Here is a 27,489-nt window from a genome sequence, read left to right on the forward strand (position 1 = left end):
TTCTAGCTAGTCTGTCTAAAATATCTAATGAGTGGTCACCAATAAATTATAAGCTTTAGCAAGAGTTAGACTTTTAAGCATTTATTAAGAATTTGGTAAAGAGAGAGAGAAAGGCCTACATTCATCTATCTATTTTTTTTTAAAGTGAGGTAATTGGGGTTAAGTGACTTGCCCAGGGTCACACAGCTAGTAAATATTAAGTGTCTGAGGCCGGATTTGAACTCAGGTACTCCTGACTCCAGGGCCGGTGCTCTATCCACTGCACCACCTAGCTGCCCCCCATTCATCTATCTATTAAAGGGAGAGTGCATTTCTAGCAACGCTCTCTGCCAGAGTCCATAGGAAAGAGCGTGAGTCAGAGCGCCAGGCTCCCCCTTTCTTCCTCCCACAAGGAAACGTCACTTCCTGACGCCAAAGAAAAGACTCCTGGTGTTGCCCTCAAAGACCTTCACTTCATGGTAGAGCTTATCTACAGTAAGTCTCCAGCAGGTGGCATCATTCCAATCGTTACACTAATAAATAATCAAATAACAAAAAAAACCCAACAACAACCAGGAACAAAATAAAAGGGAAGAAAGTATGAGAAGAATAAGTCCTAGAGAATCCATACTTGAAAAATCATATTTAGAACTGGAAGGTACCTCAGAGGTAATTTCTTCCAACCCATCCCTACTTTTTTCATCTGAGGAAACTGAGCCCCAGAGAGTTTAAATTATCTAAGGTCACACAGACAGGATTGGAACCCAGATCCTCTGACTCCTAAGCAAGTTCTCTTTTTACTGTATTATATTGCTTCTCATATTCTTGAATAACTGGGAATTTCCATATGTATGTATTTGTACACACATATGTTATATATAAGCACATATATGTAATAAGTACACATATATGTTATACATACACACATGTCTTTATATATGTATATATACGTGTGTGTACACACACACACATACAGCAATGTAACACACTGACCTTGGGGTATACTTTCCTGGAGATTGTGAGTTATTCTATATGGGGATAAGAAGAGGAATTGGACCTGTAATTTCAGTGAAAGAAGGGACTCCCAGGTGAGGAAACTCCCTTCACTAGTTTAGGTCAGCACATTCTCTGCAATCTATAGTCATAGAAAAGTACCTCGAGTGCTGGGAGGTTGAAGCTTGCTCACCATCACATAGCTAACATGTGTCAAGGTAAAACTTGAACACAGGTTTTCTAGAAAGATAGTAAAGATTAATTTGGCTTAAAAATGGACTCATACCTGCAAGCAGAGAACTGAGGAGTTCTGATGGCTGGCTACCTTTCACTTTAGCTTTTGCATGGGTCTCTTCTGCAGCTCTCCTCTGGTGCCTCATCTTAGCCTGGGGGTGAGCCTGGGGTCTTAAAGGCTATGCTCAAAGAACAAAAGCTCAGGCAGGATCTGTGGAGCCTTAGAGGATGTGGTCCATCTGTCGTTGCCATCCAGACCAGACTAGCTGAGTCTGGAGAGGCTCGTCTCTGGGTTGCCTACCATGGGGGGGATGAGTGGATTGTTCTCGGTGGCTCTGGATGGCCATCTGCTGAATTATAGTGGGGTGGCTATCTGCACGGGCAGAGGAGAGACCTATGCTGATATCATCGGCTAGGGATAGAGACCAGACCTCGGATTTCGTTGATAATAGGGAACTCATCCTACTACTCCGGGTCGGTGCCTTCTCTGAACCTTATCATCTTAGAGAGTTGAGCAGGGTCCCACAGCCAGGATGTGTCAGGGACCTGCACTGACATCTACTCCTGAGGCTGGCTCTCCATCCCAGGCTGTTTCTCCGCTATGCCATGGGGATTAGACTTGTGATTTCATTGGTTTTGGAATTTCTCTCTACTAATGAAGGCTGTCACCTTTTATGCCATTTATCCTGGAAAGTTACCCAGAATACTAGTGACTTGTCCAAGATCACCCTTTAAGGATGGGTCTGAGGAAGCACCTGCATCTAGGTCTTCCCAGAGCCAAAGCCAGTTCCCTATCCACTGCACCAAACTACCTTCTTAACATAGTAAAGTGCCAAAGAGGCCATATGGTCAGTGGTTTTCTCTTGTGCTTGGAGATCATGTGGGTAACTCCAAGTGATTGCCATGGATGACTGTAGGGTTAGAATGAAAGGGAGCCAAATCAGTCATTTATGGACCTCATTCACAAGCCTGAGAATGTGGAAGACCATTGGTGTCCCCAAATCTTAGTTTAATTAATTAATTGCGGGGCAATGAGGGTTAAGTGACTTGCCCAAGGTCACACAGCTAGTAAGTGTCAAGTGTCTGAGGCTGGATTTGAACTCAGGTTCTCCTGAATCCAGGGCCTGTGCTCTATCCACTGCGCCACTTCTCTGCCCCTCAACACATCCTACTCACTTAAGTGATGTATGGACAGTTTTTCAAGAGGCTGACTTTCCAGGACTCTGTTCTATTCCTTTTTTCTGCTATCTTCATCTACTTTTGTTTTTTAGTCATTTGATTTTTTGTGAGATAACATAAGGAAAACATTTTGCAAACATATAAATGCTGCTCTTGTGTTTATGATCCTGAATGACTTATTTTAGTGGTATTCACAGCTCAGAGTCCCTGGATGATTACTAACCATTCAATCCAGCTTAGCTTGCACACTTCTTATAGGTGTTAAACCATCACCAGTCTTGTTGGTGGCTCCCCCTAACAGGACCAGTATAGCCCAGGTCATCCATTTCAGTAGTTCTATTGCTAAACATTTTTTCCCCTAGACTGTTTCTAAATAACACACAAGAATGCACCAAAGATCAAAAACTCCTCAGTCAAGGCAAGTCCCTGTGGGGGGCAGTGCCTAAGGTGCTGCCCCATGGACACAGATTTCCCTTTTCTAGGGCCACACAGAGGCAGGTTTTGAATTCAGGTCTCCTTGACTCCGAGGCCAATAATCTAGTCTAACGTGAGGCTATGTAATATAAATTGGAGTAATCAATAAAATTCTGTCAATTAAAGAAATAGGGAGTGTCTCATAGAGCAAAAGCAGCACCAACCAATATTCTCCACTCTCCCCATGATCAGATATGCTTGGCAGCCCAGCATCTCTGAAATGAAAAGACACATGATTCCACTGCACAGAACAGAGATGCCAGGACAGAGCTCATGTAGGAAAAGAATTTCCTTGCCTGCATTTTAGTGTCATTGATTAAATTTACCTTTAAATTCTCTATTTTAAAATTCAACAACAAGGAGGAAGCTTGGTAGAAAGGACACTGATGCCGAAGTCAGAGGATAGGTGTTCAAATCCTGCCTTTCATCCTCACTATATGTATGATCTTGGGAGGGTCATTTTGACCTAGCTGGGTTTCAGTTTCTTCATTTGCAGAGAGAGTACATGGCCTCTGAGGTCCCTTCTAGCTGTAGTCTAAGGTCCTATCATGTGCATGGGACTGGGCTAAGTGTGAGGTTGGGGGTGGGGGGATGGGGAAGTGGGGAGGAACAAGTAAAAATAAGACAGCTCTTCTCATGGGTATCCTTGCCTCAAATCTCTCCTTTCTCCAGTCCATTCTCCACTCTGCTGTCAAACTGATCTTCCTGAGATGTGGATCTAACCAGGTCACCTCCCTATTCAATAAATTCTAGTGGCTCCAGCATCAAATATAGGATCTGGCCATAATCTGCCATTCAAAGAACTCCAGAACTTGGCCCCTTCTTACCTGTCTTGTCTTCTCACACCTTAATCCATTCACTGTGATCTAATGATACTGGCCTGTCCCTGATGCCTGGCATTCTTTCCCTCATCTCCACCTTCTAACTTCAAGTCTCACCTAAAACCTCACCTACAAGAAGGCTTTCTGGATCCCCCTTAATGCAAGTATCTTCCTTCCTGCTGTTGATTATCTCCCATTTTCTTTCTTTCTTTCTTTCTTTCTTTCTTTCTTTCTTTCTTTCTTTCTTTCTTTCTTTCTTTCTTTCTTTCTTTCTTTCTTTCTTTCTCTCTCTCTCTCTCTCTCTCTCTCTCTCTCTCTCTCTCTCTCTCTCTCTCTCCCTCCCTCCCTCCCTCCCTTCCTTCCTTCCTTCCATCCTTCCTTCCTTCCTTCCGTCCTTCCTTCCTTTCGGCAATGGGGGTTAAGTGACTTGCCCAGGGTCACACAGCTAGTAAGTGTCAAGTGTCTGAGGTCAGATTTGAACTCAGGTCCTCCTGAATCCAGGGTTGGTGCTTTATCCATTGTGCCACCTAGTTGCCCCTTTCTTTCTTTCTTTCTTTCTTTCTTTCTTTCTTTCTTTCTTTCTTTCTTTCTTTCTTTCTTTCTTTCTTTCTTTCTTTCTTTCTTTCTTTCTATTGATCTACTTACCCACATACTTCTGTCTGTCTGTCTGCCTGCCTATCTATCCATCTATCTATTGATCTATCTACCTACTTACTTGTCTCTGTCTCTTTCTGTCTCTTTCCCATCCTCCCTACTTGTCTATCTGTCTATCCATCTATCTAATCTATCCATCTATTGATCTATCTATTGATCTACCTACCCACTTGTCTCCGTGTTTCTGTTTCCCTCCCTCCCTGTCTGTCTGTCTGTCTGTCTGTCTATCTATCTATCTATCTATCCACCTACCAATCTATCTATTGATCTACCTCTCTCCCTCCCTCCCTACTTGTCTGTCTGTCTATCTATCTATCTATCTATCAATTGATCTATTATCTATCTATATAATCTATCCATCTATTAATCTATCTACCTACTTGTCTCTGTCTTTCTGTCTCCCTCCCTACTTGTCTGTCTGTCTTGGTCTGTCTGTCTGTCTATCTATCTATCTATCTATCTATCTATCCATCCATCCATCCATCCATCCATCCATCCATCCATCCATCCATCCATCCATCCATCTATCCATCTATCTATCTATCTATCTATCTATCTATCTATCTATCTATCTATCTATCTATCTATCTATCTATCTATCTATCTATCTATCTATCTATCCATATACCAATCTATCTATTGATCTTCCTACCTACTTGTCTCTGTGTCTCTCTGCCTCTCCCTCCCTCCCTCCCTCTTTGTCTGTCTGTCTGTCTATCTATCTATTTATCTTGTTTGTATATAGTTTTTTGCATGTTATTTACCCTATTAAACTCTGAGCTCGTTGAAAGCTTGGATTGTATTTTACATTTTTCTATCCTTAACATAGTAAATGGCACATGGTAGGTACTTAATAAATGTTTGTTGACTGACTAAGTGACTGCTTCCCTTAAGGAACTTATAATTTACTAGGAGAAATAAAGTGTGTTTTCATATCTCATCACTCTTCAGGTATAGGTTTTCTTTCTTTAGGATTTCTATAATTTTATAAGAACTATATACTAACAGTATACAGTTAACATATATGAAGATTACCGTTTTTATTTTATAGACATTGCTGTGTCATTAATTTATTTTTATTAAATCAAAAGCAGTAGCCATGCTTTTAGTTTATGAAGATGCAGGGGCCATCTCTCCCATTTTTTCCATGCATTCTCTTACTAGTTGTGTCCCTGTCATGTATAACCAGCATCTTAGCTTTCTAAGTGTAATTCTGGTCATATTTAGTCTGGACATATTCTCTCATTTGAGAAAGCAAATGGAAAAACTCACCACATCATCTAGTTCAGAAGAAAATGCTCCGTGATTGCCCTGAAGCAGCAACATTCTCTAGAAAAGTTTTCATAAGCCCTTGAGAAAAAAAAATACAGACCCAGAATGAGAAGAATTGGAAATAAAGAAATTCATGAATGACACAGAACTCAGTAGGGACCACTTCAGGCAAATTCAAGATTCATGTATTTTTTTTTCTCTTTTTCCAGTACTTATTTTTTTTTTCCCAATTACCTACACAGACAGTTTTTTAAGATTCTTGTATTCCATTTTGTCAAGGACTATTTCATAGAGGAAGCCCCCACATCACATATAATCTTAAATTTTGAATTGTAGAGTGATTGTTAAGGTGAAAAGAAAAAAAAAATGACAGTCACTATGTTAGAAGACATTTTTCCGAGCAACACTGGAAAGTCTTGACCATTATCATTTTTGAGAAACTTAGAGGAAGGTGATTTCTAAATGATCTGGAAGGAAAGAAGTTCAAAAGAAAGAATGTCTATAAAAACTTGGAGTTAAAGGCTTTACCAAATAATTATTCTATTGGCAATAAAGATGCTATATCAATTAAATCAATAACACAGTCACGAATTGATCCTAGGAAAAGACACCAAATCATTTTCTTGTTTAATTTCTAATACTCACCAAAAGCCAGGTGGAAGCTGCAATATGAATGGTATACCTTGGGATGTGAGCTTTTTTTTTTTTTTTGATCTTGTTCAGAAATACACTCAAGGGTATATAAGAGTACAATTTCAAAAGCCAGGGAGAACTCGAGGAATGAATGATCTTTAATTCTTAATAAAGTGTTCTTCATACAGGTGTTGAGTTATATAAGAAAAGTCTTAAAACCTAGATAGTTTTCTCCCTGTTGGAAAATTTGGATTAGCAAGGTCAAATTTAAAGCACCATTAAGGACTCACACAACCAATAGGGATTGAGGAAAATCGTTTTACCCTCCCAAGGGTTTAGGGCTGGAAAATCCAACCTATGTAAGGTTGACAATGTGTTATTATAAGCATTCTCAAATCAAGTCTCTTATTATGTGTAATAACAGGCCAGGAAAATGAGCTTAGAGCAGTAACATCTCAATGATGATACCAGATGATGAGCTTGGATTTTCAATGTATATGCTATATCAGACACTGTCTAGGCAATGACAAAAAGAAAGACTCCCTATGTACCAAAATATTTGTAGCAGCACTTTTGTTGTAGCAAAGAACTGAAACAAAGTAGATGCCTATCGGGTGGGGAATTGTTTAACAAATTATGGTACATGAATGTAATAGAATATTACTGTGTTCTAAGAAATGGGGAATAGGATGAATAGAGAGAAGTATAAGAAGACTTATATGAATGGAACTGCTCTGGGAATTTTCTCTGGCTGTTCCCTATGCCTGAAATGCTCCCCATGCTTGGTTCCGACTACTGACCTCCCTGGCTTCCTTTAAGTTCCAACTAAAATCCCATCTTCTATAGGAGACCTTTCTGAATCCTTAATTGAAGTGTTTTCCCTCTTTTAATTATTACCTATTTATTCTGTATATAGCTTGCTTTGTATATATTTGTTTGCATGTTGTCTCTCCCATTAGATTATAAGCTCTTTGAGGGCAGACTGCCTTTTGCCTCTTTTTGTATCCCCAGGGTTTAGCACGGTGCCTGGCACATAGTAGGTGTTTAATAAATGTTTATTAAATGAAGTTAACAGAAACAGGAACACAATATAGATACACCTATGGCAGTATCAATACCATTTTTATACCATTGTAGCTGTGTTTATATTGTGAATGGTTAGGCTGAAATTTTCCATGTGACTACAAAGCTCATATAGGAACTATGAGATATTCTGGGACTTGGTGTGATCATTACCATGCCATTCACAGACAAGAGCATCTTAAAGATCTCATCATCTTTTGGTAATCCTCATTCCATTTGGATTCTATAGTAGACATCTTCCTTTTTCTTTTTCTTTTTGCTGAGCAATGGGGGTTAAGTGACTTGCCCAGGGTCACACAGCTAGTGCCAAGTGTCTGAGTCCAGATTTGAACTCAGGTCCTCCTAAATTCAAGGCCGGTGCTTTATCCACTGCACCACCTAGTTGCTCCTGTAGACATCTTTCTTGGTGGTAGCAAACTCTTTAGGTGAGATTTGTCAAAGGTATTTCTATTGCTATATTTTCCAAGGAAACAGAATGATTTTTAACATACTCAGTAGAGACACCTAGTAGGAGAACCTTTCACATGGAGTTTTGCTCTCTTGAATCAAATGCTTTTGAAAAATTGTCAACAACAAGCCTGAGGATCTTGTATGCTTTCTATCTTTTGGCCAATTGTCAGTCAGCCAACGAGCACTTATTAAGTGCTTACTATGTTTTTGGTACTATTCTAGGCTCTGGGGATACAAAGAAAGGCAAAAAGTCCTGCCCTCAGGAGTACACACTCTAGTTGGGGAGACAGCATGTAAATAATTATATATATATATATACCACATATATGCAGAGTAAATGGAAGGTGGGCTTAGAGAGGATGGCATCAACAGCTAGAGGAACTGGAAAAGGCAACCTGGAAAAGATGGGATTTGAGGAAGCTAGGGAAACTAAGAGAGGCTAGTAAGAAGGGAGAGAATTCCTAGCATAGGGCACAGTCAATGCAAAGGCATGGAGGTAGGAGACAGTGTCCTGTGGGTGAGACCGCAAATAGGCTGGTGTAGCTGGATTGTGAAGCATATGGGAATCATTTTTACTATGCAAACCATTCCTCCATATGTATATATACATATATATGTATATATATATATATATATATGAATGAAATAAAGCATTTATTAAGCAATTACTGTGTTTGAAGCATCGGGCTAAGCACTGGACATAGAAAGAGAAAAGTAAGCTTTCCCTGCCCTCAGGAAGCTCACATTCTAATAGGGCAGACCACACACAGAGGAGAGTTCACCTGCAAGGCAGATAGAGAGTCCTAGTGATCCTTCCTTAGGGCACAGGGGCAGCAGATGGCAGTGAATCTTTGTTAATGTTATTTCCACACTTAGAATCATATTTATTTCTGGTGTTCAATCATTTAGAGACTGGGGCTGTCAAGGAGGTGGGGGCTACAGCACCTTCAAAAGCAGGCTGCATCCCTGTGCCAAGAGCTCCCTGGATGATGATTGTAGGCATTTGCTGGTGGTCTGGTGCGTGCTGCTATTTCCTGGGCTCTCTTCGGGGGAAGGGGTAGTGGTGGTTTGGTTTATCTTTTACCTGGGACCTCTTATCTCTCCTTGAAGAGATAGCTGCAAACTCTACTGCTTTCTTGCCTCCCAAATGCTGTTAGGAATGCCTTGGGGATGACAGCATAGCTTAATCTTTTTTCCTGGCCTTGTCAACCCAGCATAGATCAACCTTTGCTACTAAGCTTCATCATTGGTTTCCACTATCTGTTAAGCAACAGATATTTTTACGTCCACAATTCAGGTGAGATATTTGGATTAGGGAAATCTTGTGAGGGAATGGTGGGTGTATGTGTATATGTATATGTATATGTATATGTATATGTATATGTATATGTATATGTATATGTATATGTATATGTATATGTATATGTATATGTGTGTATGTGTATGTATATGTACATGTATATGTATTTTTTCCATTTTCCAAAATGCTTTGAGTGTACTTCTGCCACATGGAGAACTATGGTGTGGGCCAGAAAACCTGGAAAGTGGTGCTACAACTCATTGACTCCATTTTTTGGAATGACTGGTCCCAAATTCAGGCATGGCTCTATGAATGTGCATACTTGGGTTTGATGGGGACAAAGACTTACACTGGAGGAAGTGAAGGAGATTCTGAAAAGAAGTCAAGGAAACAACTTGGTTGGATCATGGTAAAAAGGAGACCGTTTCAATGGCTTAAATCATCTTTATCTAGAAGTACATGGTAAATGAACTCAGGAGCTATTGAGAAGGCAGTATCCCCCCCCCCCACTTTGTTATAAGAGTTCCACATATTTCTCTACGTTGTTTTGATTGCTTTAAAGGTATTATAGTAGTACAGTATACAGGCTACCAAACCAAAACAAACCAAATCCCAGTCTCCAGAAGGCTCACTTCTTCTACAGGGCCTTTCCAGATCAAGTTAGTGAAACTCTAGTCATTGCAACCTCTACAGTAACTTCTCTCATCCTTCCTTTTTTACTCCCCTCCCCAATTTAATTTACTTTTTGTCATTAATCAACATTTATTTTCTTGCCCACCTACTACCCCATTAAACAATAAAAATAAAAAAGATAGCCCATATAGTAAGTATGCATAGTCAAACAAAATAAAAAGATTCCCACAAGGACTTATCCTTCTTTCTTTCCTCAAAACTTGGCTCTGTCCTTAAATCAGCTGTGTGTCTTTGGGTAAATGACTTCACATCTCTGTGCATTGATTTCCTCAACTCTGAAACAGGTGATGACATTTTGTAAAGTGGTGAGTAGAATACAAGTGGGAGGGACTTTGGAAGAAGAACTGTTTACTTGGAGTTGGTCTACAGCATAGACCTAGATGGATGAATCAACTTTAACAGTCAGTCTGTTTCCTTGAGAGCAGATTACTAAATAACAGTAAGTCTAACCTGGCTAAGCTTATCCCATCATTTCTCTCAGACAGCATCTAATCATTTTTTTTTCCAGAGCTGCTAATGTCTTTGTTCTAAGAAATTCTCTTACTTCAAGTTATCCACCCCACCTAGTGCCTTTGCTAATGGCCTCCTTTTACACTTGCTTATGGTTTTACCATGGCCCAAATATTTCTCTGTTGACCTCTCCATAAAACTGTCTTTGGTGGGCTCAGGCTGCTGGTCTCTGGTCCCTAAGGCTTACAGAATTCCTTCCTTCCTTTGTGGTGACCTAGAACATCATAGATGCTCTCCATCGATGTCTCATCATGGTGCTTAGGGGACTCTATGTTTTGCCATTGGGACCAAGCTCTGAATGGTTCTACCAAGTTGGAAAGGCTTTGAATACATGTCCAGTGATGACCGCATATCTTTCACTCAGGTACCAGACTAGGTATGTTCAGGAAGGCTCACAGAATCACTGCCAAATCACAGAATTAGTGCTGGAAGGAGCCTTATAAGCTGTTTGATCCAACTTCTTTATTTTATAGATAAGAAAACTGAGGCCTAGAAAGGTTAAGTGACTTTCTCAAGGTAATATAGGCAGTATCAGAGCCACAATTCAAACCCATGTTGTTAGACTACAAACTCGTGCCATTTTCACTGATGTCTCATGACCATGGAATCAATTTCTCAGCCACGTTGTTTTTAGGTCTTCTCCTAAGTCATTGGATGGCTAAATGAATAAAAGAGCCAGGATTTGGATCCAGAATCCCTCTGACTCTAAAATTCATTGCCACTTCCAGTGCCAGTGAAGGAAATATGTACATGTATAAAATCAAAGCACTTGAGTTACTGAAGTGAGGTGATAGAAAAAAAACTTAACGATGATTGTAGGCCTGGGTTGCTACAAAGACAAAGAAAGATATATTCTGGTCCCATTGTCACCTAGGCAATGACATGTTCTCTCTTCTATGTGCTTGAGTCTTAGCTGTCATTCATGCTGCCAGCAGAGTTTTATCCCCAAATAAGAGATGAGAAAATATATTTACAGGGGCAGCTAGGTGGCACAGTGGAAAAAGCACCAGCCCTGGATTTAGGAAGATCTGAGTTCAAATCTGGACTCAGATACTTGATACTTACTAGCTGTGTGACCTTGGGCAAGTCACTTAACCCCTCATTGCCCCACAAAAAAAAAAGAAAAAAAGAAGAAAATATATTTACCTCCTTTCTTTAACTTATACCTTAACTAAATCTGGGCAAGTTATATGATGTTCCACACTCATAATTCTCTTTCTCCACAAAGGAGAAAGGGAAATATATCTTCTTATTTTTTCTTTTTTTGGAGGGGAGGGAATAAGTTTGGTCATTATAATTACCCAGCATTAAGATTCTCCCCATCTTTTTAGAGGTAGCTAGGTGGTACAATTGATAAAGATCACTAGGCCTGTGGTGGGGGCAAGAGAGAAGGAGGGGGGTGGTACAGAATGTTAATTTTAGGATCTCAGAAACTCAAAAAGAGTTTTCTTCATTTTTAGTCAGGGACTCCTGAAATCTCTCTCTCTCTGTGTCTCTCTCTCTCTGTCTGTCTCTCCCTTTTGGGCTGGGCAATGAGGGTTAAGTGACTTGCCCAAGGTGCCAAAGTGTCTGAGTCCAGATTTGAACTCAGGTCCTCCTAAATCTAGGGCGGGTGCTTTATCACTGCGCCACCTAGCTTTCCCTCCTGAACTCTCTTGGAGAAAGTCATACCGATGTGTGAATCAAGTTAATTATAAGTTTATGTTCTCATATCTTAATTTGATCTTCAACTTTCTATTTTCCCTGCTTGACTCTATTACACTTTACACAGTACCTATCCTAAACCCTTCACTCCTTTTCCATTTCTTTAAAAAACTTATTAGTTATTTATGTTTAATATCCTTTTCTTTTTTAAATTTTGAGTTCCAAATTCTTACCCTCCTTCCCACCCACTGAGAAGGCAAACAATATAATATCAATTATGCATGTGAAATCATGTGAGACATACTAGCCATATTTCAAAAAAGCAAGAAAAATAAAGTGAGAAAATTATACTTTAATTTGCACTTAGAGTTCATCAGTTCTCCTCTGGGGGTTCTTTTCCCATCTCTTATATGCCATCTCTCCCTGGGCCTTCACACAAGAGGACTTTAGCTCCATCCTTACAGAGAAAATGGAGACTCATTTTCCTGAGCTGCTGCTTCTTCCCTACGGAACACCTGAAACCCCCTTCAACATCCTCTCTTCTCTCCTGTCTCTCTCTGAGGAAGAAGTGGCCCTCTATTGATGCTACTGAATCTCCTTCTTGGGGGTCGGCCCTATAGATCACTAAGAATTTATTAAGCCCTTACCATGTGCCAAGTCCTATACTAAGCTCAGGGAATATAAAGAAGAAGAAAAACAGTCCCTGTCCTCAAGGGACTTATATCTTAATGATGAAGACAACATGTAGGTGGATATCAAGTGGATAGAAGGTAACCTTGGAGGGGAAGCACCAGCACTGGAGACATTGGAATGACCTTCTAAAGAATTTTACATTTAGGCTGAGTCTTGAAAGAAATGTGGGGTTCCAAGAGGTGAAGACGAGGAAGGGAGAGGATGACAGACCTGGCAGAGAGCCATTATAAGGGCATGAGGATGGGAAATGGAGTGCTGTGTGTGAGGAACAGGACATAGCCCAGGATGGCTGGACCATACAGCTCACGGGGCCAGGAAGTATGTAATGGGTAAGAAGAATGAACAGACAGGAAGGAGCCACGTTGTGAAGGGTTTTCTATGTCAAACACAGGATTCTATATTTGATACTAGAGGCAATAGGGAGCCACTAGAATTTATTGAGTAGGAGAGTGACATGGTCAGATCTACATATTTGGAGAATCACTTGAGTAGATGTGTGGAGGATGGATTGAGTGTGGAGAGATTTGAGGCAGGGAGACCAAGAAAGAGGCTATTGAAATAGTACAGGTAAGAGGTGATAAAGGTTTTATAAGGATGGTGGCTATGTCAGTAGAAAAGGGGGCAGGTCTGAGAGATGATCTGGAGGTCTAAATGATGAGATCTGACAAATGATTGGATAAAGAGAATCAGTGAGAGTGGCCTTGAGGTTGTGAACCTGGGTAACTGGAAGGATGGTGCCATTGACAGAAATAAGGAAGTTTGGGAGAATATTATAAAACATAATAAAAATATTGTTGTTGTTTAGTCATTTACAATCCTGAATGCCTCGTCATGACCCATTTTGGTTTTTTTTTTGACAAAGATACTGGAGTGGTTTACCAGCTCATCGTACTGATGAAGAAACTGATACAAACAGGGTTAAATGACTTGCCCACGGTGACATAGCTAGTGAATATCTGAGGCCAGATTTCCTGACTCCAGGCTTGGTACTCTATCCACTGCCCCACTTAGCTGCCTAAATACCAAAATGGGTGGTGGTGGTGGAGGAGAAAGGATAATGAGCTCTGTTTTGAGCATGCTGAGTTCAATATGCTTCTGGGATATCCAGTTCAAAATGTCTGGCAGCAAGCTATTAAAGATGTTAGTATAACTCAAGAGATATAGGAGGGTATGATACATAGATCTGGGATTTATTAACATAGAAATTATAATTGAAGTCAGGAGCTGCTGATGTTGTCAATCAGTATAGTATAAAGGGAGAAGAGAAGAGGGTCTTGGGGGCCAATCACATTTAGCAGGTGTGATGTGGTTGAAAATTCATCCAAGGAGATGGAGGAGTGGCTAGGCAGGGAGGAGGACCAAGGGATCAGAGCATCATGAAAACCCAAAGAGGGTATCCAGAAGAAGAAGGTGATCAGCACTGTCAGTGGCTGGACAGTGGCTAAGAAGGATGAGGACTGAAAAAAGGCCATTAGATTTGGCAGTTAAGATATCACTGGTGAATTTGAATAGAAGTTTCTTTTTGAATGTTGATGTCACAAGATAGATTGTAGAGGTGTGAGAAAAGCATGACAAGAAAGGAAGTAGAGGCACAAGGGATAAATGGCTTTTTCGAGTTTAGCAACTTGATGCAATGAAAAATGTGTGGAATTTGGAGCCAGAAGACATGGGTTCAAACTCAAGTTCTACCACTTAATAACTGGGATCTTGGGGAAGTTAATGAACCTTTATGAACCTATGATTCTTCATCTACAAAATTAGGGGGTTAAACCATACAGTCTCTGAGGACTCATCCATCTCTGAGGAGAGAAAGGTAATAGTAATAGGAGAGAAAGATAATAGTTGATTTAGTGATTTTTTTTTCTTTTAAGGAGGGGGCAATAAAGGAGGAGATAGAGGGGGTCACTCTCTTATGTCAAAAGGATGTGAGATGAAGAGGAGAAAAGAAGACTCTCAGCAAATGTTCATTTGAAGCTGGAGGAGAGAAGAGAAGGTTTGAGACAGCTGCTTTCAATAGTGGGATGGAGGGGCAGCTAGGTGGTGTAGTGGCCCTGAATTCAGGACAACCTGAGTTCAAATCCTGCCTCAGACATTTGACACTTGCTAGCTGTGTGACCCGGGGCTAATCACTTAACCCTCATTTCCCTGCCAAAAAAAAAATAGTGGGATGGAGAATTTATTGGAGAAGGGGGATAGAAGGATTGTCTTGATGCTGTAAGGACTCAGTTGAAATTGTTTTTGTTGTTATTTAGTCTTTTTCAGTTCTGATTCTTTGTGACCCCATTTGGGAGAGTTTTCTTGGCAAAGACACTGGAATGGTTTGTCATTTCTTTCTCCAGCTCATTTCACAGATGAGGAAACTGAGGCAAACAGGGTTAAGTGACTTGTCCAGGGTTACACAGCTGAGGCTAGGTTTGAACTCAGAAAGATGAGTCTTCCTGACTCCAGGTCTGGGGTTCTTTCCACTCACTGCTCCACCTTCATTGAGATTAAGTAACATAATTCTAAAAAAGAAAAAAAAAGAAGAAAAATAATAATAAAATTAAAAAAATCTGTATTGGACCCTGTCAGCACTGTTTTGTGACTTCCTTCACCTCCATTCATTAGTATATGAGGAGTGAAAGAGATGCATGGTGGTAGTAATCAAATGTTGGGCTTGATAAAATGTGATCATTAAAAATCCTTAGGGATCCGATAGTGCAGAGATGACCTGGTTCACCAAGGGGTTGAGATTGGGAAAGGAAGAGAGTATAGGCAGAGCAAAGGTGATGGCCTTTCTCTAATTTTCCATCTGTCCCTCCCCACGCTGCCCAGGTCTCCCTCCCATCTTTCCAAATCTTTCACTTGATTATCCCAATCCCTTTGTGTATTTCTTCTCCACTTCAGAGACAAATTCTATAATATGTATAATATTTGCCTCCATTTCTTTACTTCCTAGTCCTCAATACCCTTTAGTCTGGCTTCTGACGTGAACTTTGAACTAGAATTATTTTCTCCAAGGTGCCCTGTGCTCTCTTCTCTGCTGAATCCAGTGATATTTTCTCAGTCCTATTGGAAACATCACAGAAAGGTAAATAGGTTCTGGGATTTATTAACATAAAAATGATAATTGAACTCATGGGAGCTGATGATGTTGTCAATCAGTATAGTATAAAGATCTCCAAGATCCCTACTCTGTGGGGGGAAAGATCACAGGATTATAGATTTAGAGTTGGAAAGGACCTTAGAAGGCCATTGAGTAAAATACCCTCTTTTTTTTTTTTACAAAGGAGAAAACTGAGGCCGAGAGACGTTATTTGACCCAGTAAGGGCTAGTATCTGAGGTAGGATTTGAACCCAGGTTTTTTCCTCATTCCATATTCAGTGCCCTATCCCCTATATCATAGTATCTTTCAATACATATAGTATTGGATTGTATATATTTTGAAAAATAAAATTCTATTATAAAATGCTGAGAAAAAAAATAAAAAAATTAAATTAAATTTTAAAAAATTTAAAAAAAATTAAAATTAGAAGATAGGCAGGCAGATAGTGGCTTAGCACATACAGACAACCCTTTCCCCAAACTCCCCTCCCCCCACCTTTTTTTGGACTGGTTGGAGGGCGAACAGCAATGGCCCACCATTGTTATCCACTGTGGTACTTTGCCATCCCTGACATCATGGGAATTTGTCTGCCTGCTTTATAGAGTCTGTCCAACCCAAGGCAGACACCGAGATAATGACAGAACCACTGAGACACAACTGTAGTTTTGCACCTAATTCTTTTCTGTGTGATTTGCAAAACCGGGCTCAGGATGACACCTACACTTTCCTAGTTTGTGAATAAATTAGAAAGCAAATCCTCCTGGGCTTTAGCAAGCCCACAGCTATTTCCTTGAGCAGACTCCCTCCAGCTTGTTGTTAAGTCATTACAAAAGTGATAGTTAAACCACCATCCTGGTAGTCAGAAAGATGCTGAAACTTGGGGAAAGATCAAAGTGAGGAACCGAAGGCATCAGCAAAAGGTACCCAACAAACATGTTTGGGAATGATGATTTCTTGAAACCGGGAATGTTTGTTTGTAATTTATGTGTCTGGCTTCTGTGGGGCTAGGCTGCTGCTGATTCTGACCCCTCTTTCTCTCCCATCTCTATTGTTATGGCTCAGAGGAGCCCAGTAAACTATAGCTCATTCCTTCTCAAAAGAGCAGACTGGCTGGTTGTTTGCTTTGAGTCATCATCCCAGAATTAATTTTTCATTCAGAATTAATCTTTGCAAAGGTTTTGGCAGGAAAGGGGGCAGAAGGAGAAATCGACAGCTAAGAATTATAGAGCAATGTCTCAAACGTCTGGGATGATTTGCTTTGCAGAGAGCAGATGTATTCTGTTCACAAACACAGTATTCACAGAAATATGCTAGGTATGATGTAACTACTCATTAAAGTCTCATGGATATGGTAGAGATCTTGATGTCTAGGTGGGGCAGTTTTGGAGAGGAAAACATGATGATATCACCCATCCCTTTGTAACATGCCATCTTCCCATGTGGTGAGTTAAAAAATGAGTTCAACATTTAAAAACAATTTAGACTTGTAATGTTATTTGTGTAGGGGCTTCCAGTGAAGAAAATTCTCTTCCCAATGAGGTTTCCTCTGTCGCAAAAGAAAAACAGTTAAAACCAACTAACATGGAGAATATGGCTGATGGGGCATGAGACATTTTTTTATCCATAGTCCCCCACCTCTCCAATGGAAGGGCAGGCCTATTTCCTCATCTCCTCTTGAGGGCTAAGACTGATCATTACAATTACATTTCTTTCCCTGGAAGTTCACTCTGCCCTGAAGCCCCTTCCTCTGATTAGCTGACTGCTGCCAGAACTTTCATTTTTTTTCTTGTTTTTGTTTTGTTTGTTAGGTTTTTTTTTTGCTCAGGGCAATGAGGGTTAAGTGACTTGTTCAGGGTCACACAGCTAGTAAGTGTCAAGTGTCTGAGGCCGGATTTGAACTCAGGTCCTCCTGAATCCAGGGTCAGTGCTTTATCCACTGTGTCAACTAGTAGCCCCGGAATTTCCATTTTAAGGAAAGTGCCCAGGCCAGACATGGTTTCATTTCTCATTCCCCATGCTCTACTCTTGAGTCTCCAGGTTTTCTCCACTGGGTCCCTGAGTGGGTTCCTGTTCACTCCCCCCTTCCCTCCCCCAACTCTTTCAGCTTCCTTTTGTGTGTTGTCATCTCACATTAGAATGTAAGATCCTTGAGGGAAGGGACTGTCTTTTTACTTGCGTATATTTGTGTTTCTAACACTTAGCACTGTGGTGATAAAAGCTTGTTGATTTGATTTGACTCACTATATAGTCTGTGTTACCTAGGACACTGAGAGGGTAAGTGACTTACTCAGGGTCATATTGCCAACTTTTATCAGGCATGGGACTTCAACCCAGCTCTTCCTCTGATTCTGAGCCTGACTTTGTATCCAATTTAACAACACAAACTTTAACAATAAGATGCTTTTCACTTTGAAATAGATTTTGTTCTCTGAGTTTGATAAAGTGAAAGTTTAAGAAAATAAAAGCAACCTAGTCCAGGTTGCCCCTTGATAAATAATTCTCAATAATTAAATAGCACTTTGAGGAAACTCAAACACTTATCATAGTATATGCAATTTGTAAGGAAAAAGTATTACAAAATAAGTGAAATATCTCAGGTCAATGGACAATAGTGGAAATGGAAGCCAAAGAATGCAGATTTCAATACTCTAGTCCAGGGGTTCTCATTTGGAGAAGAATTTATTGGTCTTTGCATCTTTTTTTTTTTTTTTAGTGCGGCAATTGGGGTTAAGTGACTTGCCCAAGGTCACACAGCTAGTAAGTGTCAAGTGTCTGAGGCTGGATTTGAACTCATGTACTCCTGACTACAGGGTCGGTGCTCTATCCACTGTGCCACCTAGCTGCCCCAATAATAATCTTTTAAAAAAAGTCATGAGTGTTACACTGGTGAATGTACAGCTCACAAATCAAGTATTTTCCATTTTAAAGTCAACACACGGTATGCCCAACTACCCTAAACAAAGAAGCCATAATATAAATACATGATTGAAGTGTCTAAAATGAAGTATACAGTACATAATTAATGTTAATCATGTGTTGAGTAGATTTTTATGTGTAACTCCCATCATGCTTCACTTTCCCCAGACACTGAATTATGGACTTCCTCTTCCAAAATTGGTACAATCAAGTTATCCTTAGACATAAAATTATGTTTCATCACATATTTGGTAAGTTGATGACTAAAATGTTTTGTTCTCATTTTCATCAAATATTTGCCAATGATTAAAATATTTTATAAATCCTATGGGATATTGATCTATGTTTGATTACATAGGAGTCCTTTATGGGAGCCCTGCTAGGGAAATATTTATTGCTCTTCGGGAGTCATGGTATCAAGTATGTGCATGGAGTGTGAACACTATCAAGTATGTGCCTGGTATAGTCTATAGCAGGAAACTCCTCTGGAGTTTTATGAGCTACACAAAGAAAAATGCATTGTTCAGTTGTCATCATCTGAGTACATGAAGTTTGACAGCAAGTTCATTTGCCTATGAACTTAAATGTTCATATTTCCATTGACCTTCACCTTGGTCTTTAGGTGGTTCAAGAAATTTGTCAATGTTGGAACAATTTGCCCATATATGCTGTTGAATATACTGTTAAACACTTAATGTACTGTTCATTTCATCAAAGATTTGTCAGGGCAATTTTTGAAAACAGGCATTAATGCCTGGCCTGTTTCTTCTAGACCAGTGTTGTCATCCCATTCACCATGACCCTAGGTAGAATCTGGGCCAGCACCCAGAGGTTGGGGGATGGCTTCTGGAGGCGGGCAAGGTTAGTTCAGTGTGGTACAAGGACTCCCTTTTTTGAGGATCCACAAGGTCAGAGCTACTTTTGTAATAATAATAATAATAATACTAAAACATATTAAGTTTTAATATGATAAATACTTCTCACTCTAGCCCACATGAACAAAAGCTCTTTGGGATCCTCAATCACTTTTTTAAAAAAATAAAAGTATTTTATTATTTTCCAGTTACATGTAGAAATAGTTTTCAATATTTGTTTATATAAGATTTCAAATTTCAAATTTTTCTCCCCCCCCTCCCCTAGAGACCAGGTAAACTGATATTGGTTATATATACATAATAACATTAAACACATTTCTGCATTAGTCATGTTATAAGAATCAGAGCAAAAAGGAAAAACCTCAAAACAGAAAACCAACAGCACCAAAACCAAAAGAAATAGTATGGTCCAATCAGCATCAGTATTCCATAGTTCCTTTTTTTTTCTTTCTGGATTTGGAGAGCCTTTTCTATCATGAGTCCTTTGGAACTTTCTTGCATCATTGGATTGGTGAGAAGAATCTAGTCTATCACAGTTGATCAAGACATAATGTTAATGATACTGTGTATAATGTTCTTTTGGTTCTGCTCATCTCACTCATCATCAGTTCATGCAAGTCCTTCCAGGTTTCTCTGAACTCTTCCTGCTCATCATTTCTTACAGCACAATACAATTCCATTACATTCATATACCACAACTTGTTCAGCCATTCCCCAATTGATGGACATCCCCTCGCTTTCCAGTTCCTTGCCACCAGAAAAAGAGCAGCTATAAATATTTTTGTACATGTGGGTCCTTTTCCCTTTTTTATGATATCTTTGGAAAAAAGACCCCAAAGTGGTATTGCTGGGTCAAAGGGTATGCACAACTTTATAGTCCTTTGGGAATACTTCCAAATTTCTCTCCAGACTGGTTGGATCAGTTCATAGCTCCACCAACAATGCATTAGTGTTCCAATTTTTCCACAGCTTCTCCAACATTTATTATTTTCCTTTTTTCATCATATTAGCCAATCTGATAGATGTCAGGTGGTACCTCAGAGTTGTTTTAATTTGCATCTCTCTAATCAATAATGATTTAGAGCATTTTTCCATATGACAATAGATAGCTTTGATTTCTTCATTAGAAAACTCCCTGTTCATATCCTTTGACCATTTCTCAGTTGCGGAATGACTTGGATTCTTTTAATTTGATTTAGTTTCCTATATGTTTTAGAAATGAAGCCCTTATCAGAAGTACTGGCCATAAAAATTGTTTCCCAGCTTTCTGTATCCCTTCTAATTTTGGATGCATTGCTTCTATTTGTACAAAAGCTTTTTAATTTAATGTAATCGAAATCATCCATTTTGCATTTCATAATATTCTCTATCTCTTGTTTGGTCATAAACTGCCTCAATAACTTTAAAGAGAATAAGAGAGTTCCTGATATCAAAAAGTTTGAGAACCGCTTTTATGACCAAATCTCTCTTCAAAAATATTATTTTGTTGGAAGAAGTAAGGAATATCAAGAATATGTCAAAACTTGGGAAGATTTGAATGAAATGAACCAGAGTGAAATAAGGAACAGCAGGAGAACAATATTATAGCAAAAAAGAACAGTGATGAATAATTATGGGGACAAATTTTAGCCAGGAGAAGTGAGTGAGTGAATGAGCGGATGAACGGATGAAAAATAATTTATTAAGCACTCTCTTTGTGCCAAACACTGATGTTAGAAATCCAAAAACAGCTTCTGTCATCAAGGATCATATGTTCTAATGGCTGATACAGCACACAGAGGGAGTGGTTCACTAGATTTCTAAGTAGAAATGACATCAGTGTCATCCAGTCTGACCACCTCACGTGGTATTTGGGATGTAGAGAGCTTTAGTCACTTGGCCATGGTGACCCTTGTAGTATTTTTCACGTAGAAGTTAAGGTGAAAAGTTGGAGAGTGGATGAGTTTTACAAGGGAGAGAGTATATGGAGGAAAGAGAAGATAGTACCTCGGAGAAAATGATAGCAATCAGCCCATCAATGAATATTGATTAAATGCTATGTTCCAGGGATTGTGCAAAGACAAAATGAAACAGTTCCTCCCCTCAAGAAGTTTACAGAGGTGTGTAAGTTAACTGGGAAAAAAAGTAGATAGATAAAGCATTTAAAGTTCTTGCTCCTTGCCACATACGATGATCAGTGCTATGGGACTGGGGAGATAGAAATAACAAGCAAAGAAGACAGCCCACAGCCTCAGCCTCAAGGAGCTAGTATTCTAATGGGGGAAGGAAACATATAAAGGGGAGCTGGAAATTAGGGGTGGAGGAGAGAGGCATCTGAGTAGAGGAGGAGAAGCAGAATAAGCCTGGTGAGTCAAATTAAACCTTAACACCTTTTTTACATCTTTAGAAAACTTTTCAGGGGCAGCTAGATGGCACAGTGGATAGAGCACTGGCTCTGGAGTCAGGAGGACCTGAGTTTAAATCTGGCCTCAGACTCTTGACACTTCATAGCTGTGTGGCACTAGTCAAGTCACTTAACCCTGATTACCTCACAAAAACAAAACAAAAACACACCTCCCCCCCAATAAACTTTTCACATGCAATATGTCCTCCTTTTGCTGTAATCACTTGCTTTGCGCAATTTGGATTCATCAGTTTTGACACATTCTTTATCATGAAACCATACTGTGATCTTATTGTATATTAAGTATACTTTGGGGGAACAGTCTGTTTTCCTCACTGTAGCCTTGGTTAAATCTCATCGTTTTTCTTCCTAAATTAAAAAAAAAATTTTTTTTTCAGGTTTCCATTTTCGGCCTCACCTCCCTACCTACTTTCCTTCCTTTCCCATGGAGAAAATAAGAAAAAAAATTGTCACAAGCATGTATAGTCAAGCAAAACAAATTCCCCCATTAGCCATGTCCAAACACTCCAAACAACCATAGGTCTTGATGTGCACTTAGGGTACATCACTTCTCAATCTGGAGGCAAATCATTTGTTTCATCATAGTTTTCTTTGGAACTGGTTGGACATTGCATTGATCAGAGCTCCTAAATTTTTCAAAATTGTTTGTCTTTACAATATTGCTGTTGCTGTTTAAGTTGTCCTCCTGGTTCTCCTCACTTTACTTTGCATCTGTTCATGCAAGTCTTCCCAGGATTCTCTGAAACCATCCTCTTTATAATTTCTTATAGTACAATAATATTTTATCACATTCATATCTCACAAGTTATTTAACCATTTCCCCCTCAGTTTCCAATTTTCTGCCACAACAAAAAGTACAGCCATAAATATTTTTGTATATATGATAAATTGAATTGTTTTCCTCTGAAAGCTGTCTATTCATATCACTTGATTATCAATTGTGGAATGGCTCTTATTCTTATAAATTTGAATGTTGCCTAGATTGTCTTAGAAATGAGACCTTTACCAAAGAAACTTGCTGCAAAGATTTTTCCACATTTACCTGCTTCTGTTCTAATTTTAGATGATTTTTTTCTGATTGTGCAAAAACTTTTAAATTTAATGTAATCAAAATAGTCCAGAATGTCTCTTGTGAATTTATCTCTTTTTCTCATGAATATTCTCTCTGTCCATAGATCTGACAGTTAATTTCTTCTATGTTCCTTTAATTTGTTTATAATGTCATCATTGTGTCTAAATCATGTATCCATTTGAAGCTTCTTCTTCTTCTTCTTCTTCTTCTTCTTCTTCTTCTTCTTCTTCTTCTTCTTCTTCTTCTTCTTCGCAATGAGGGTTAAGTGACCTGCCCAGGGTCACACAACTAGTAAGTGTCTAGTGTCTGAGGCTGGATTTGAACTCAGGTCCTCCTGAATCCAGGGTGGTGCTTTATCTACTGCGCCACCTATCTGCCCCTGAAGCTTCTTTTATTATATAGTGTCATATACTGGTCTATACTTCGTTTCTTTCTGTTTTCCATTTTTCCCAACAGTTTTTGTTTAGGTTCTTGCCCCAAATCTTTGGGTTTATAAAATACCAGAAAGGCCTCTAGTTTATAAGCATTATAGCAATGCTAGTTTGCTTCTATAGGTATTATATGTTGAATATATTTCACTGATCAACCTTTCTATTTCTTTCTCAATACTAAGTTGATTTGATGATTACTGCTTTGTAGTAAAATTTAAGATCTGGTACTGCTGGGTTCCCTTCTTTCCCTACCCCCCGCCTTTATTCCCAATAATTCCTTTGCTATTCCTCCAGATAAATTTTGTTATCCTTTTTTATTGTTTCTGTAAAGTAATGCTTTTAGCAGTTTGATTGGTATATTAATTTAGGTAACATCATCATTTTTATTATATTGGTTTAGTCTACCCGTGAGCAATTAATATTTGTCTTAATATTTAGGTGTTTTCATTTGTGTACAGAGTGTTTTGTAGTTTTTTTTTTCATAAAGTTCACATGTGGGTCTTAACATGGACACTCTCAATATTTTATACTTTCTATAGTACTTTTGAATGGAGTTTCTCTATCTCCTCCTGTTGGATTTTATTGGTAATAGACAGAGGTGCTGATGATTTACAAGAGTTTATTTTATATCCTGAAACTTTGCTTAAGTTTTTAAGTGTTTTAATTAGTTGGTTTTTTCAGTTGACGTTCTAGGGTTCTTTAAGTAAACCATCATATTTGCAAAAGGTAATGATTTTGTTTCTTCATTACCAACACTTATCCCTCAATTTCCTTTTCTTGTTTTATTGGTACAGTTAACATTTTGAGCACCATATTGAATGGTAATGATGGTAATGCATATCTTTGCTTTGTCCTTAATCTTACTGGAAAGGCCTCTAGTTTATAACCATTATAGCAATGCTTGCTTTTGGTGTTAAGTAGTTAGTACTTAATATATTAAGAAGTTAATAATTTCCCCATATTAATATATATATATCTTGCCTAAATTTTTTCTGTATCTACAGATCATATGATTTTGTTATTTTTGTTAATATATTCAATTACGTTCGTAGTTCTCTAATACTGAACCAACATTGCATTCTTGATATAAATTTACCCAAGCCAGGATCAGCATGACTAAAGTGAAGCCCTATTTCTTGCCTGAGGGTGAGTCAACAGGCCACACCTCCCTTGTGTATCTAGTGATCTATTGCTATAGTCTCCTTATTTAAAATTTTTGCATCATTACTCATTAGTCATTTTGTTAATCTCTTCTTTGATTTTGAAATTTTCTATTTTGGTGTTTAATTGGGGGGTTTTAATTTATTGGATTTTTGTGTATTATTTTAGTTCCATGCTCATTTAATTTCATTATCTTTTCTTTTCTGTCTCTGACTCTGTCTCTCTCTCTGATGAAAGTGTTTAGAGATAAAAATTTTCCTTTAAGAATTATTTTGGCTGCATCCCACAAATTTAGTTATACCATCTCATTGTTGTTATTACCCTTAATGAAATCACTGATTGTTTCTATGATTTTTTTCTTTGACCCACCCATTCTTTTTGTTTTTTTATTTTGGCGGGGCAATGGGAGTTAAGTGACTTGCCCAGGGTCACACAGCTAGTAAGTGTCAAGTGTCCGAGGCCGGATCCCAACTCAGGCACTCCTGAATCCAGGGCCAGCGCTTTAACCACTGCGCCCGTCTAGCTGCCCCGACCTACCCATTCTTAAGGATTAAGCAATTTGGTCTCCAATTAATTTTTTTTTTGTATTTCAATATTTAGAATTTTATTTTCCCAAATTATATGTAAAATACAAATTTTGACATCAATTTTTAAAAACTTTATGTTCCAAATTCTCTTCCTTCTTCCCTTCCCAACCTGCCCCCCCCAAGAACTCAAACAATTCAATATAAGCTATACATGAGCAGTCATGCAAAATATTTCCACATTAACTAGTTTGTGAAAGAAAACAGATAAAAACAAAACTTCAGATAAAGGAACTAACAAAAAAATTATGCTTCGATCTGTATTCAGATACCATCAGTTCTCTCTCTGTAGATGGATTGCATTTTTCATAAGTCCTTCAGAGTTGTCTATCCAAGACAACATTGCATTGCTGAAAATAACCAAGTTATTCATAGCTGATCATCTTACAATATTGCTGTTATTTTGTATAGAGTACATTTCACTTTGCATCAACTCATGTAGGTCATTCCAGGTTTTTCTGATAGCATGCTGCTCATCATTTTTTAAATAATAAGCTACATTTATATAGTACTCTAAAGAGAGATTTCCTTACAATAAGGTTGATTATTGCAACAGCAGTAATAGATAACATTTATATAGTACCTTATACCTGACAAAGAATTTTCTTCACAATAGACCAGCAAAATAAGTACCATACATTTTGTCATCGTCAATCAATCCTCCTCCTCCTCATCAATCATCATCATCAATCAATCCTCATCAACCAATCAATCCTCCTCAACAATCCTCCTCATCAACCCTCATCTTCATCCAATCATCATCATCATCATTTTATATTACTCTTGCCTCTGCTTCAAAATTTTTTTCACAGTTACTATTGTTAACTGTTTACCCCCATCCTATTCCCTCCCCATGATATTTACTCTATTTTCTATCTTCTTTCACCCCTCCCTCCTTATCTCCTTCTCCTCCTACATTCCTGAAGGGTTAGATAGATTACTCCACCCAATTGAGTGTATATGTTGTTCCCTCCTTGAGCCAACTCTGATGAGCTTAAGGTCTTTGAGCCAATTCTGATGAGTGTAAGGCTCATTCATTGCCCCACTCCTCCCCCATCTCTTCCCCCCACTCCATAAAGCCTTTTCCTGCTTCTTTCATGTGAGATTTCACCCCATTCCAATTAATTTTTTTTTGGATGGGCAATGAGGGTTAAGTGACTTGCCCAGGGTCATACAGCTAGTGAGTGTCAAGTGTCTGAAGTCAGATTTGAACTCAGGTCTTCCTGAATCCAGGGCTGGTACTTTTTATCCACTGTACCACCTAGCTGCCCCAATTAATTTTTTTTTTTACATATAAGGTATTTTATTTTTTCCGTTACATGTAAAGATAGTTCTCAACTTTTGTTTATACAAGCTTTACAATTTCAGATTTTTCTCCCTCCCTCCCCTCCCTCCCCCCTCCCCTAGAAAGCAGGTAATCTGATATAGGTTATATCTATATATCTATATACATATACATATATATACACACACACATATATATACACATAATAACATTAATCCTATTTCTGCATTAATCCTGTTATAAGAGAAAAAATCAGAGCAGTAATGCAAAACCTCAAAATAGAAAAAAAAAAACCAACAGCACCCAAAACAAAAGAAATAGTATGGTTCAATCAGCATCTATACTCCACAGTTCTTTTTTTTTCTTCTTGGATTTGGAGATCCTCTTCTATCACGAGTTCCCTGAAACTCTTCTGTGCCATTGCATTGGTGAGAAGAATATAGTCCATCACAGTAGGTCAACACTCAATGTTGATGATACTGTGTACAATGTTCTTCTGGTTCTGCTCATCTCATTCATCATCAGCTCACGTAAGACCCTCCAGGTTTCTCTGAACTCCTCCTGTTCATCATTTCTTACAGCACAATAGTATTCCATTGTATTCATATACCACAACTTGTCCAGCCATTCCCCAATTGATGGGCACCCCCTCAACTTCCAATTCCTTGCTACCATGTAAAGAGCAGCTATAAATATTTTTGTACATGTGGGTCCCTTTCCCCTTTCCATGATTTCTTTGGGCAAAAGACCTAAAAGTGGAATTGCTGGGTCAAAGGGTATGCACAGCTTTATCGCCCTTTGGGCATAATTCCAAATTGCTCTCCAGAATGGTTGGATCAGCTTGCAGCTCCACCAACAATGAATTAGTGTTCCAATTTTCCCACAGCTTCTCCAACATTTATTATTGTCCTTTTTTGTCATTTTAGCCAATCTGATAGGTGTCAGGTGGTACCTCAGAGTTGTTTTAATTTGCATCTCTCTAATCATTAGAGATTTAGAGCATTTTTTCATATGGGAATAGATAGCTTTGGTTTCTTCATCAGAAAACTGCCTGTTCATATCC

The 27,489-nt window shown here is 38.8% G+C and overlaps 1 pseudogene; it reads right to left on the bottom strand.

The window, feature by feature from the left end:
* Positions 1 to 18,762: 18,762 nt before the first annotated feature.
* Positions 18,763 to 19,324, bottom strand: LOC122733012 (annotated as a pseudogene).
* Between the last annotated feature and the right edge of the window lie 8,165 nt (positions 19,325 to 27,489).

The sequence above is a fragment of the Dromiciops gliroides genome, chromosome 6 (genome assembly GCF_019393635.1).
Source record: "Dromiciops gliroides isolate mDroGli1 chromosome 6, mDroGli1.pri, whole genome shotgun sequence".
Taxonomy (NCBI): domain Eukaryota; kingdom Metazoa; phylum Chordata; class Mammalia; order Microbiotheria; family Microbiotheriidae; genus Dromiciops; species Dromiciops gliroides.